Source organism: Silene latifolia, chromosome 2 (genome assembly GCF_048544455.1).
Source record: "Silene latifolia isolate original U9 population chromosome 2, ASM4854445v1, whole genome shotgun sequence".
In the NCBI taxonomy this organism is placed as follows: domain Eukaryota; kingdom Viridiplantae; phylum Streptophyta; class Magnoliopsida; order Caryophyllales; family Caryophyllaceae; genus Silene; species Silene latifolia.
The window spans coordinates 189405418-189414662 of NC_133527.1; the positions used below are offsets into that span (position 1 = coordinate 189405418).

Below are 9245 nucleotides of genomic sequence, written 5' to 3' on the forward strand. Positions count from 1 at the left end.
TACTGACAGAGTAAGGGCTACTCGATAGAGTACCCCAAGACCTATAAATACGGAGTATTACGGTCTTCCCTCCTTAAAAGGAACTTCGTCCCCGAAGTTCAAACCACTACCAAAACAAAGGTACTCCCATAAGCTTCCCGACTCGAAGGTCAAAATAAACACAACGTAAAACATGCTACCTAACCCAACTTATCCCGACAACATACCGACACAACATATACAAGGGGTGTAAAAACCCTTAAAAAACTCTCGCGATCATCTCCTACCCCCCTAAAAGAAACAAGGTTACGTCCCCGTAACCATACATACCTGATCAAAAAGGAAAGGGTAACGCTCTTTCATGATATCCTCCGCCTCCCATGTAGCTTCCTCAGTCTCATGGTTAGACCAAAGGATCTTAAGCAACACTGTCTCACCACTCCTGGTCTTTCTAACTTTTCGGTCTAGGATCTGCTTAGGCACCTCAAGGTATGATAAAGACTCATCCGCTCTAAGCTCTCTGCCTCCAACACATGTGACGGGTCACTCACATACTTCCGCAGCTGCGATACATGAAACACATTATGTACTCTCTCCAAAGCAGCCGGTAACGCCAAACGATAAGCCACTTCCCCAACTCGCTCTAAGATCTCATAAGGCCCTATAAACTTCTGACTTAGCTTGCCTTTCTTCCCAAATCTCATAACTCCGCGCATAGGAGACACTTTCAGAAGAACCTTGTCCCCAACCTGAAACTCTATGTCTCGACGATGTAGATCTGCATAACTCTTCTGTCGATCCTGAGCTGCTCTCATCCGTTCCCTGATCATCTTAATCTGTTCCACCATCTCATGTACCATCTCTGGTCCTAAAACCACTGCCTCAGCACTGTCGTCCCAACAGATTGGACTTCTACATCTCCTCCCATACAAAGCCTCAAACGGTGCCATACCAATACTAGTGTGATAGCTGTTATTGTAAGAAAACTCTATCAAGTCTAACCTCTGCTCCCAGCTACCACCGAAATCCATCACACACGCTCTCAACATATCCTCCAAGGTCTTGATTGTTCTCTCGGTCTGCCCATCTGTCGCAGGATGAAATGCTGTACTCATCTTCAAAGCTGTTCCCAACGATTCCTGCAACTCCTTCCAAAACCTCGATATAAACCTCGCATCTCTGTCAGACACTATGTCCTTAGGGACTCCATGTAACTTAAGCACGTTCTTTCGATAGGCCATAGCCAATTGTGCCTTAGTCCATGTATCTTTCATTGGAACAAAGTGAGTGACTTGGTCGACGATCTACTATCACCCAAATCATATTGTTACCTTGTTGACTCTTAGGTAAACCCACAATGAAATCCATGGAAATGGATTCCCACTTCCACTCAGGCACCTCCAAGGATTGAACCTTACCTTGTGGTCTTCTCTGTTCCCCTTTTACTCTCTGGCATGTCAAACAACGGGACACAAACTCAGCTGTCTCTTTCTTCATCCCAGGCCACCAAAACGTTTTCTTCAAATCTTTGTAAAGCTTGTCACCACCCGGATGAATCGAATATGGTGTGCAATGCGTCATCGTCATGATTGTCTTTTTCAACTCCTCGTCATTAGGCACACACCACCTACCATCAAACCTCAAACTACCATCTGTATGGATGGAAAACCGGGACACCGTCCCTTTCTCTACTCCAGCTCTCCACTCCACTATCTTAGGATCCAAAGCCTGCTTACCTCGAATATCATCATAAAACTCCATGTGTCTTTGTCATATCACCCATAGCCTCTCCTTTCGCAACATGTGAATCCCAAAGCTCGCTACCTCATCCCTCGTCTCATCAAAGATAGAGCTGTACACAAGGAATATACACTCTTCCTACTCAAGGCATCGCCTACAACGTTGGCCTTTCCTTCATGGTAGATGATTTCCATGTCGTAATCACCAATCAACTCCATCCACCTCCTCTGTCTCATGTTCAACTCCTTCTGCGTGAAGATGTACTTGAGACTCTTGTGATCGGAAAATACCTTAAAGATTGCTCCATAAAGGTAGTGCCTCCAAATCTTGAGAGCAAACACCACCGCACCCAACTCCAGGTCATGAGTAGGGTAATTCTCCTCATAAGGCTTCAATTGCCTAGAAGCATAGGCAATCACTTTACCATTCTCGCATCAACACACACCCCAACCCATTCTTCGAGGCATCCGTATAAACCTCGAAATTCTCGCTTCCTTCAGTAATGCTAGGACAGAGCCGTGGTCAAACGCTCCTTTAATGTTTGGAACGCCTTCTCACAACTCTCATCCCAACGAAACCTGTTCTCTTTCCTCATCAACGCCGTCATCGGTCTAGCTATCTTGGAGAAATCTTTCACGAACCGCCTATAGTATCCAGCTAAACCCAAGAAACTCCTCACCTCAAGAACATTCTTGGTGCTTCCCACCTTGTCACCGCCTCAATCTTCGCCGGATCCACAGCCTACCCCATCCTTAGAGATTACATGCCCCAGAAAAGCAACTTTCTCTAACCAAAACTCACACTTGGACAACTTAGCATACAACTCATGATCTCTCAACGCCCCGCAACACGATCCTCGATGCTCCTCATGCTCCTCCTTAGTCTTTGAGTAGACTAAGATATCATCGATAAACACTACCACGAATCGGTCCAAGAACTGTCTAAAGATCCTATTCATCAAATCCATAAACACCGCCGGCGCATTGGACAACCCAAACGGCATCACCACATACTCATAATGGTCATACCTCGACGTGAAGGTTGTCTTCGGTATGTCCACATCTCTAATCTTCACCTGATGGTACCCCGACCTCAAATCGATCTTAGAAAAGACCGTTGCACCACTCAACCGATCAAACAGGTCATCTATCCTTGGCAAAGGATACTTGTTCTTTATCGTCACACGGTTCACTCCCGGTAATCTATGCATAACCTCAAAGTTCCATCCTTCTTCTTCACGAAAAGAACTGGTGCTCCCAAGGCGATACACTTGGTCTAATGTATCCCTTCTCTATCAACTCATCCAATCGCTTCCTAAGCTCCTCCATCTCCTTAGGACCCATACGGTACGGTGCCTTAGAGATTGGCCCCGTCCCGGGCTTCAACTCAACGGTGAAATCTATCTCCCTCTGCGGTGGCAACCGGAATTTCTCTCGGAAAGACATCCGCATACTCTCCCACCACTTTGGTATCTCCTCAATTCGGGCTCTCTATCCGGTCATCTCTCACATGGCACAAAAGCAGAGGACATCCCTTCCTCAGATACGACTTCAAAGCGACAACTGCAATCAACTTAACTTTGGGTTTGACTAGAAACCCACGGTAAGACACACTAACTCCCTTAGGACCTCGTAGGGACACTTTCTTTTATGACGATCTATCTTAGCTTTATACTTTCCCAACCAATCCATCCCAACTATCATCTCAAAACCATTAAAAGGAAACTCTAGCAAGTCTACAGGAAATCAACTTGCCCAACTATCAAGGACACATCCCTAAACAACCTCCCACACGATACAGACTCACCTGAAGGTATGAAAACTTGCTCCCTAACGACTCATATACCCTCAAACCCAACCGCTTTACATGACTCGAAGACACAAACGACTGAGAAGCCCCGAATCAAACAAAACAAACGTAGGAACGCCATTAACAAGAAATGTACCGGTGATAACGTGCTCGTCCTCCTCACCGCTTTCTTGTCCATCATGAACGACTTGCCACTTGACTTCCGCCCACCTCCCTGGGACAAGATTGGGCGATGCGGTCGGCTTAGCACCCGACCCTTGATTGTTGTTGTTGTTCATCGGTGTCTTCGCATAAGAATTACCGCCGTTGCGGTTGCCTCCACTCGGTAGCTCGACCTCCACGGTTTGGCCATGATCCGCCGGTCTGTTGCTCGCGAAGCTCGCGCAGTCTCCGGAAAGATCCGGTGCACTTGTGCACTCATGTCTCTTGTGGCCTACGCCACCACAACCGAAGCAGTCACTCCCCCACTGTTGCTCACACTTCCACGACCTCTCCCAAAGGATGCTCCAAAGACTAAACCCGGACCGAAGAAAACCCCTTAGATTGATTGTGGTTGCCTTTCTTGAAATTAGATTGGCCACCACCCTCGCTCTCCGACTTCCTCTTCTCTCCACCTAACCTCTCCTTAGCCATCTTCACTAGCCTCTCAGCTCTCCCCGGCCCTCTCATATGCTTCCTTCACATCGCAAGGACTCCCACGGGTAACTTATCCATAATTGTCGTGGTTAGCCCTCTCTCAAACCTCAAAGCAAGATTCTCCTCACTCAAACCCATGTCCTCAAGATATCTGGATTTCTCATTGAACCGCCTGTAGTACTCAGCCACAGACATCTCAGCCGTCATCTTAAACTTGTCGAACTCCTCCCTCAACTTACTCCTCACATGTTCGCACGAACTCCTTCCTCATGACCCCTACGAAACTCCTCCCAAGGTATAGCGGGTAACCCCTGGTTGGTATATATCTCCTTGGCACTCACTTTCACCGAGTCCCACCACTTGCTGCGCCTCCCTCGATAAAATGCAGCTTGATCCACCCTCATCTCATCGGGACAACGAACTAAATCTAGTATGTTCTCCATCTCCCTCACCCAACTATCAAGATGGTTAGGCTCCTCAACCCCCTTGTACTCCTTCGGGTTAAACCTCGCGATATAGAGGCCGACTTTAGCATGGTCAACCTCCTTCTCCTTGCTCTTATCCTTGTCTTCATTCACTCTCTTCAGGGTCTCCGTAAGAGCGTCTTGGTGTTCCAACATCTTAACGATGTCATCCGTAGTCATAAGCTCAGCTCTCGCGTACAAGGCATTTCTCTTGGGCGGCATCTTGAAGCTATAGAAGAAAGGGATAAACATAAACACGCGTACTAAACTTCAAAACACGAACACGCGTTGCCCAACACCTACTCGATCGAGTATCCAAACCCACTCGATCGAGTAACCGGCTACTCGATCGAGTGCCACTATGTACTCGATCGAGTACCCAAACTCCGTAACTAAACGGACCTTCGATCTCTAACCCACTCGATCGAGTATCTAGGCTACTCGATCGAGTGATTTCTACTCGATCGAGTACCCTAGTTACTCGATCGAGTGCCCCAAAACTCGTTTTCGGACTCAAAATCGCTTAAAAAAAACCTACCCGATCGAGTCGGTCTCACTCGATCAAGTACCCCCAATACGTACAAGCTACCCGCATGTCATTCGTATACTAACATGCCAACTTTATCAAACCTCATTATATTCTAACAAATAGGCTACGCATCTATTCTACTAATCAACAAAATCAATTTATCATGCTATTAAAGCCACATTATAAACATCCAACATGTTATCATTTCATTAACATGTTCACATATCATTTTCTTTCACATGCTCAACTTCCTATTTCAACACCAAACATTCAACACACTTCATCACTTTATTGCACAAGTTACTAAGCACATACATGACTCAAACACATTTTCCCCACGTGACCGGTTCAAAGTTGTAGGGCGACCCCTTGCGACTTTAGGACGTCTCCCAAGCCTTTGCACTAGCTCCTACAACTTTTACCCTGGGTTCATTTTAATTGACTCTCTACGTTCATTAAGTTCATTGGTTACAGGTTTCAGGATCGTCGCTCGGATACCATTTGTAACACCCCATACTCCGAGTGCCTTACCAGGACCACTCAGGTATGGAGACATCACCATCTCGGTTGCCCGAGGTATGATAATCAAACAACAGCGATAAAGAAACAACATTATTATTAATCGTTTAATGAATGAATACAATCCTTGAAACCCAAACTGATAGTAAGATACATTATCCAAACTGTCTACTCAAATCGAAATGTAAATAAAAGCTAAACTACAGCGGAAGACTCTATCGTCACGTCGTGGCCATCCCAACTATCCCGTATCATCTCTATACCGCTCGATATCCGCTCACCATCCCCGAATGGATCACCGCAGTTTACAAAACAACACCGGGTCGCACTAATCACACAATCAAAACAGATAACAATAATAAGACAAACAGACAAACCGAACCGCCACACACACACACACATCCAACCAACCGTCTCAATCATCGATCGTCCACTGGACGCCTTGCCAAAGTGGGGGACCGCAGCTGTTCCCACCTAAGCCCCGCTCATCGTACGAGCGATAACCCCGTCCATTAATGTGCACATCCCCTTTCGTGGCGGGTTCCACTAAGGGCGAAACTAGGGCGTGAGATCACTCCCGCAAGTGACCCCACTCAGCCGAGAACGCATCTCGAGAACCATCAACAACACAACCACAATCACAAACACAATTACAATCAACAAATCAATTAACTAACTACAGCACATCACCAATATCCCATTATGGGACTAATACCGAGTAGAAATCCTACCGGAAAGCACACAAGCAGACGGTATCTACAAATTGTCTCAAAACGCCTCTTCTATGAACTCTCCTCCTAACATATACACATGAATACTACTATTCAATCACTTATTCATAAAAACCCCTAATTACTAAATTAGGGTTTCACTAATCTCAACAAAACGTTATAAAAATTATGCTAGAAGCTCACCCTTGACGCAAGGAATCCAACGACACAAACTACGATGCAAACCGACCGTCGATCTCGGAATTGTCAAGAACGCGATTAGGAAGAAGGACCAATCGCTTTCTCTCTTAAACAGGTTTTAGGTTTTGGCAAAAGTGTTTTAGAATAAAGACGAATATGTTTATATACCTTAATCGCGTAATTAACAAAACCCGAGAAAAACCCCGATAAACCTGGGACACTCGATCGAGTACCCAAGGTACTCGATCGAGTACTTTCTACTCGATCGAGTGCCCCTGACTACTCGATCGAGTGCCCAACAGTCAGAAACTATTTTATTCTGCGATACACCCCTACTCGACAGAGTAAGGGCTACTCGATAGAGTACCCCCAAGACCATAAATACGGAGTATTACAACATGCTTCTTCCATAGCCACTATTTCTTGGTCACCCAAGACTCTTTTCTTTGTCAAAATGTCTTTTAAAAATTTTGAGTAGGTTGGCATGTTCATTATCACCTCCGTAAAGGGTAGGGTAACCTCAAGTTTCTCAAGCATATCACAAAATTTTGCATACTTGAGGTTTTCCCTACTCTTTATGGCTCTTGAAGGGTAAGGAATTTTAGAAACAAGTTGGGAATTGGAAGATACCTTTGGAGGAGCCGAACTTTTTGTTACCTTTTTAGAATGTTGCAAAGGTATTTCTTCAATAGCTTCCTCCTCATAAGGGAGGTCTTCCACATATCCATCAACATCCTTGTCCACTTGAATTCCTTTTCTAGTCAAATCTTCACAAGCTTTCTTTCCTTTGGTGTCTTCATTAGCTTTACCCGAAGCCTCAATGGGTGAGCTTTCTTCTTCATCATCCATTTCTACCTCATTCCCCTTGGGATCTTCATCAACTTCCAACTCAAGATCTTTGTAAGGGTCCTCAAGCTCTAAACCACTCCTTAGCACCACCGCATGAGCATGGTGGCTATTTGAGGCATCTTTGGAGCTTTGTCCTTGAGCCAACAAACCACCGGGTGGCCTTTGAGGGTTAGCCATAGCATGAGAAGCCATCCTAGATTCCATTTCCCTCATGTCCTTAAGAAATGTAGCTCTCAAGTTTGCTTGTTCTTGTTGAGTAGCTTTTGCGAAGTTAGCTATCTCTTGGCTATGTTGAAGTTGCATGTTCTTAATCATCTTCAAAAGCTCCACTTGAGAGAGCTCACCTTGGGGTTCTTGATGAGGTTGGTTGGCTATGGGTAAAGGGAACCCATAGTCATATCTAGCATTTGAACCTTGGTTGTTGTTTTGCCCCACTTGTAGGTTACCTCTCGGACCATAGTTGTTGAAATTTGATCCTTGACCTTGTTCTTGAGACCCTTGAACATACCCTTGCCCAAATCCTTGATTTGCTTGATTTACTTGATTCCCTTGGTAAAACCCTTGGTTGCCTTGGTTTCCTCCAAACTCTTGGTGCCCTTGTTGTTGGTTGCCATAGTTTTGGGGTGGATTGTTGCTTGACCATTGGTTTTGATTCCCAAAATTATTTCTTGGGTTTGGGAGGATTCCCCTTGGTTGAGCAAAACCGGGTGGATTGGTTTGGGTTTGTGGTTGGAGATGTTGGGGGTTTTGAACATTGGTGCTTTTGTAGCTAAAGTTGGGGTGGTTCCTTAACCCGGGGTGGTAGAAATTGGTATTTGGATTGTAGGTGTTTGGGTTGTTGTAAGGAGGCCTTGGTGGCCTAGGATTGTTGTTGTAGCTTTGAAAAGCGTTCACCTCTTGAGTATTCTCTTCATAGGCACCATTGTAATTGTTCCCACACAAGTCATATGTATGGCCACTTCCTCCACAAAGTTCACAACTCGCAACTTGAGCAACTTCTTCCATGGGCGGGCCATATGAGGTCGCGGCTTGGTTCACTTGATTCTTTGAAAACTTCTCAAATTGCTTTGTGAGCAAGTCAAGCTTGGCATTTGTTTCGGAGTTGGAGGCATTTTCCTTAGGATATTTCCCGTTCCTTCGTAGCATGTTCCCTCTAGAACCATAGTTTGCCTCCGAGTCTACCATTTTTTTGATCAATGCCGTGCCCTCTTCATCATTCAAGTGGTCAAAACCTCCCCCCGCGGAGGCATTTACCATCTCCTTAGTTCTTGGTAGTAGAGTTTGGAAGAATGTTTGAGTAATGTACCATTCCGGTATTCCATGGTGGGGGCAACTTGCTATCAAATCTTGATAACGGTCCCAAGCCTCACCTAAGGACTCCCCATCCTCTTGTTGGAACGTATGGATCTCGTTGCGGAGCATCGCGGTCTTTGAGGAAGGGTAGTACTTAGCCATAAATGCTTGGGCTAAGTCATCCCAAGTAGTGAAAGTATCCGGTGGGTGAATGTTCAACCACCGGTCCGCTTTGCCCGTCAATGAAAACGGAAATAACATCATTCTCAAGGTGTCTTCGGACACCCCATTCTTCTTCATCATTGATACTTTCCTCTTAAACTTCCGGAGATGAGCATGGGCATCCTCCTCAAGATGACCTCCAAACAAGTCCTTCTCAACTAACCCGACTTGGGCGGGGTGCATTTCAAAATTGTTTGGGGCCAAAGTGCCAAAGTTGATGGGATTACATGAATCATTATGGTTAGGCCGGTTGTGATCTCTAAGAGCCATTTGTGGTGGGTGGTTCGGTTCTTG

General features: G+C 45.6%; 1 non-coding gene across 1 annotated transcript; it reads left to right on the forward strand.

Moving 5' to 3' along the window:
* Positions 1–8751: 8751 nt before the first annotated feature.
* LOC141644846 (small nucleolar RNA R71) lies at positions 8752–8858 on the forward strand. The gene has a single exon (XR_012544450.1). It is a non-coding gene; the product is annotated as a small nucleolar RNA R71 (small nucleolar RNA).
* The last annotated feature ends 387 nt before the right edge of the window (positions 8859–9245 follow it).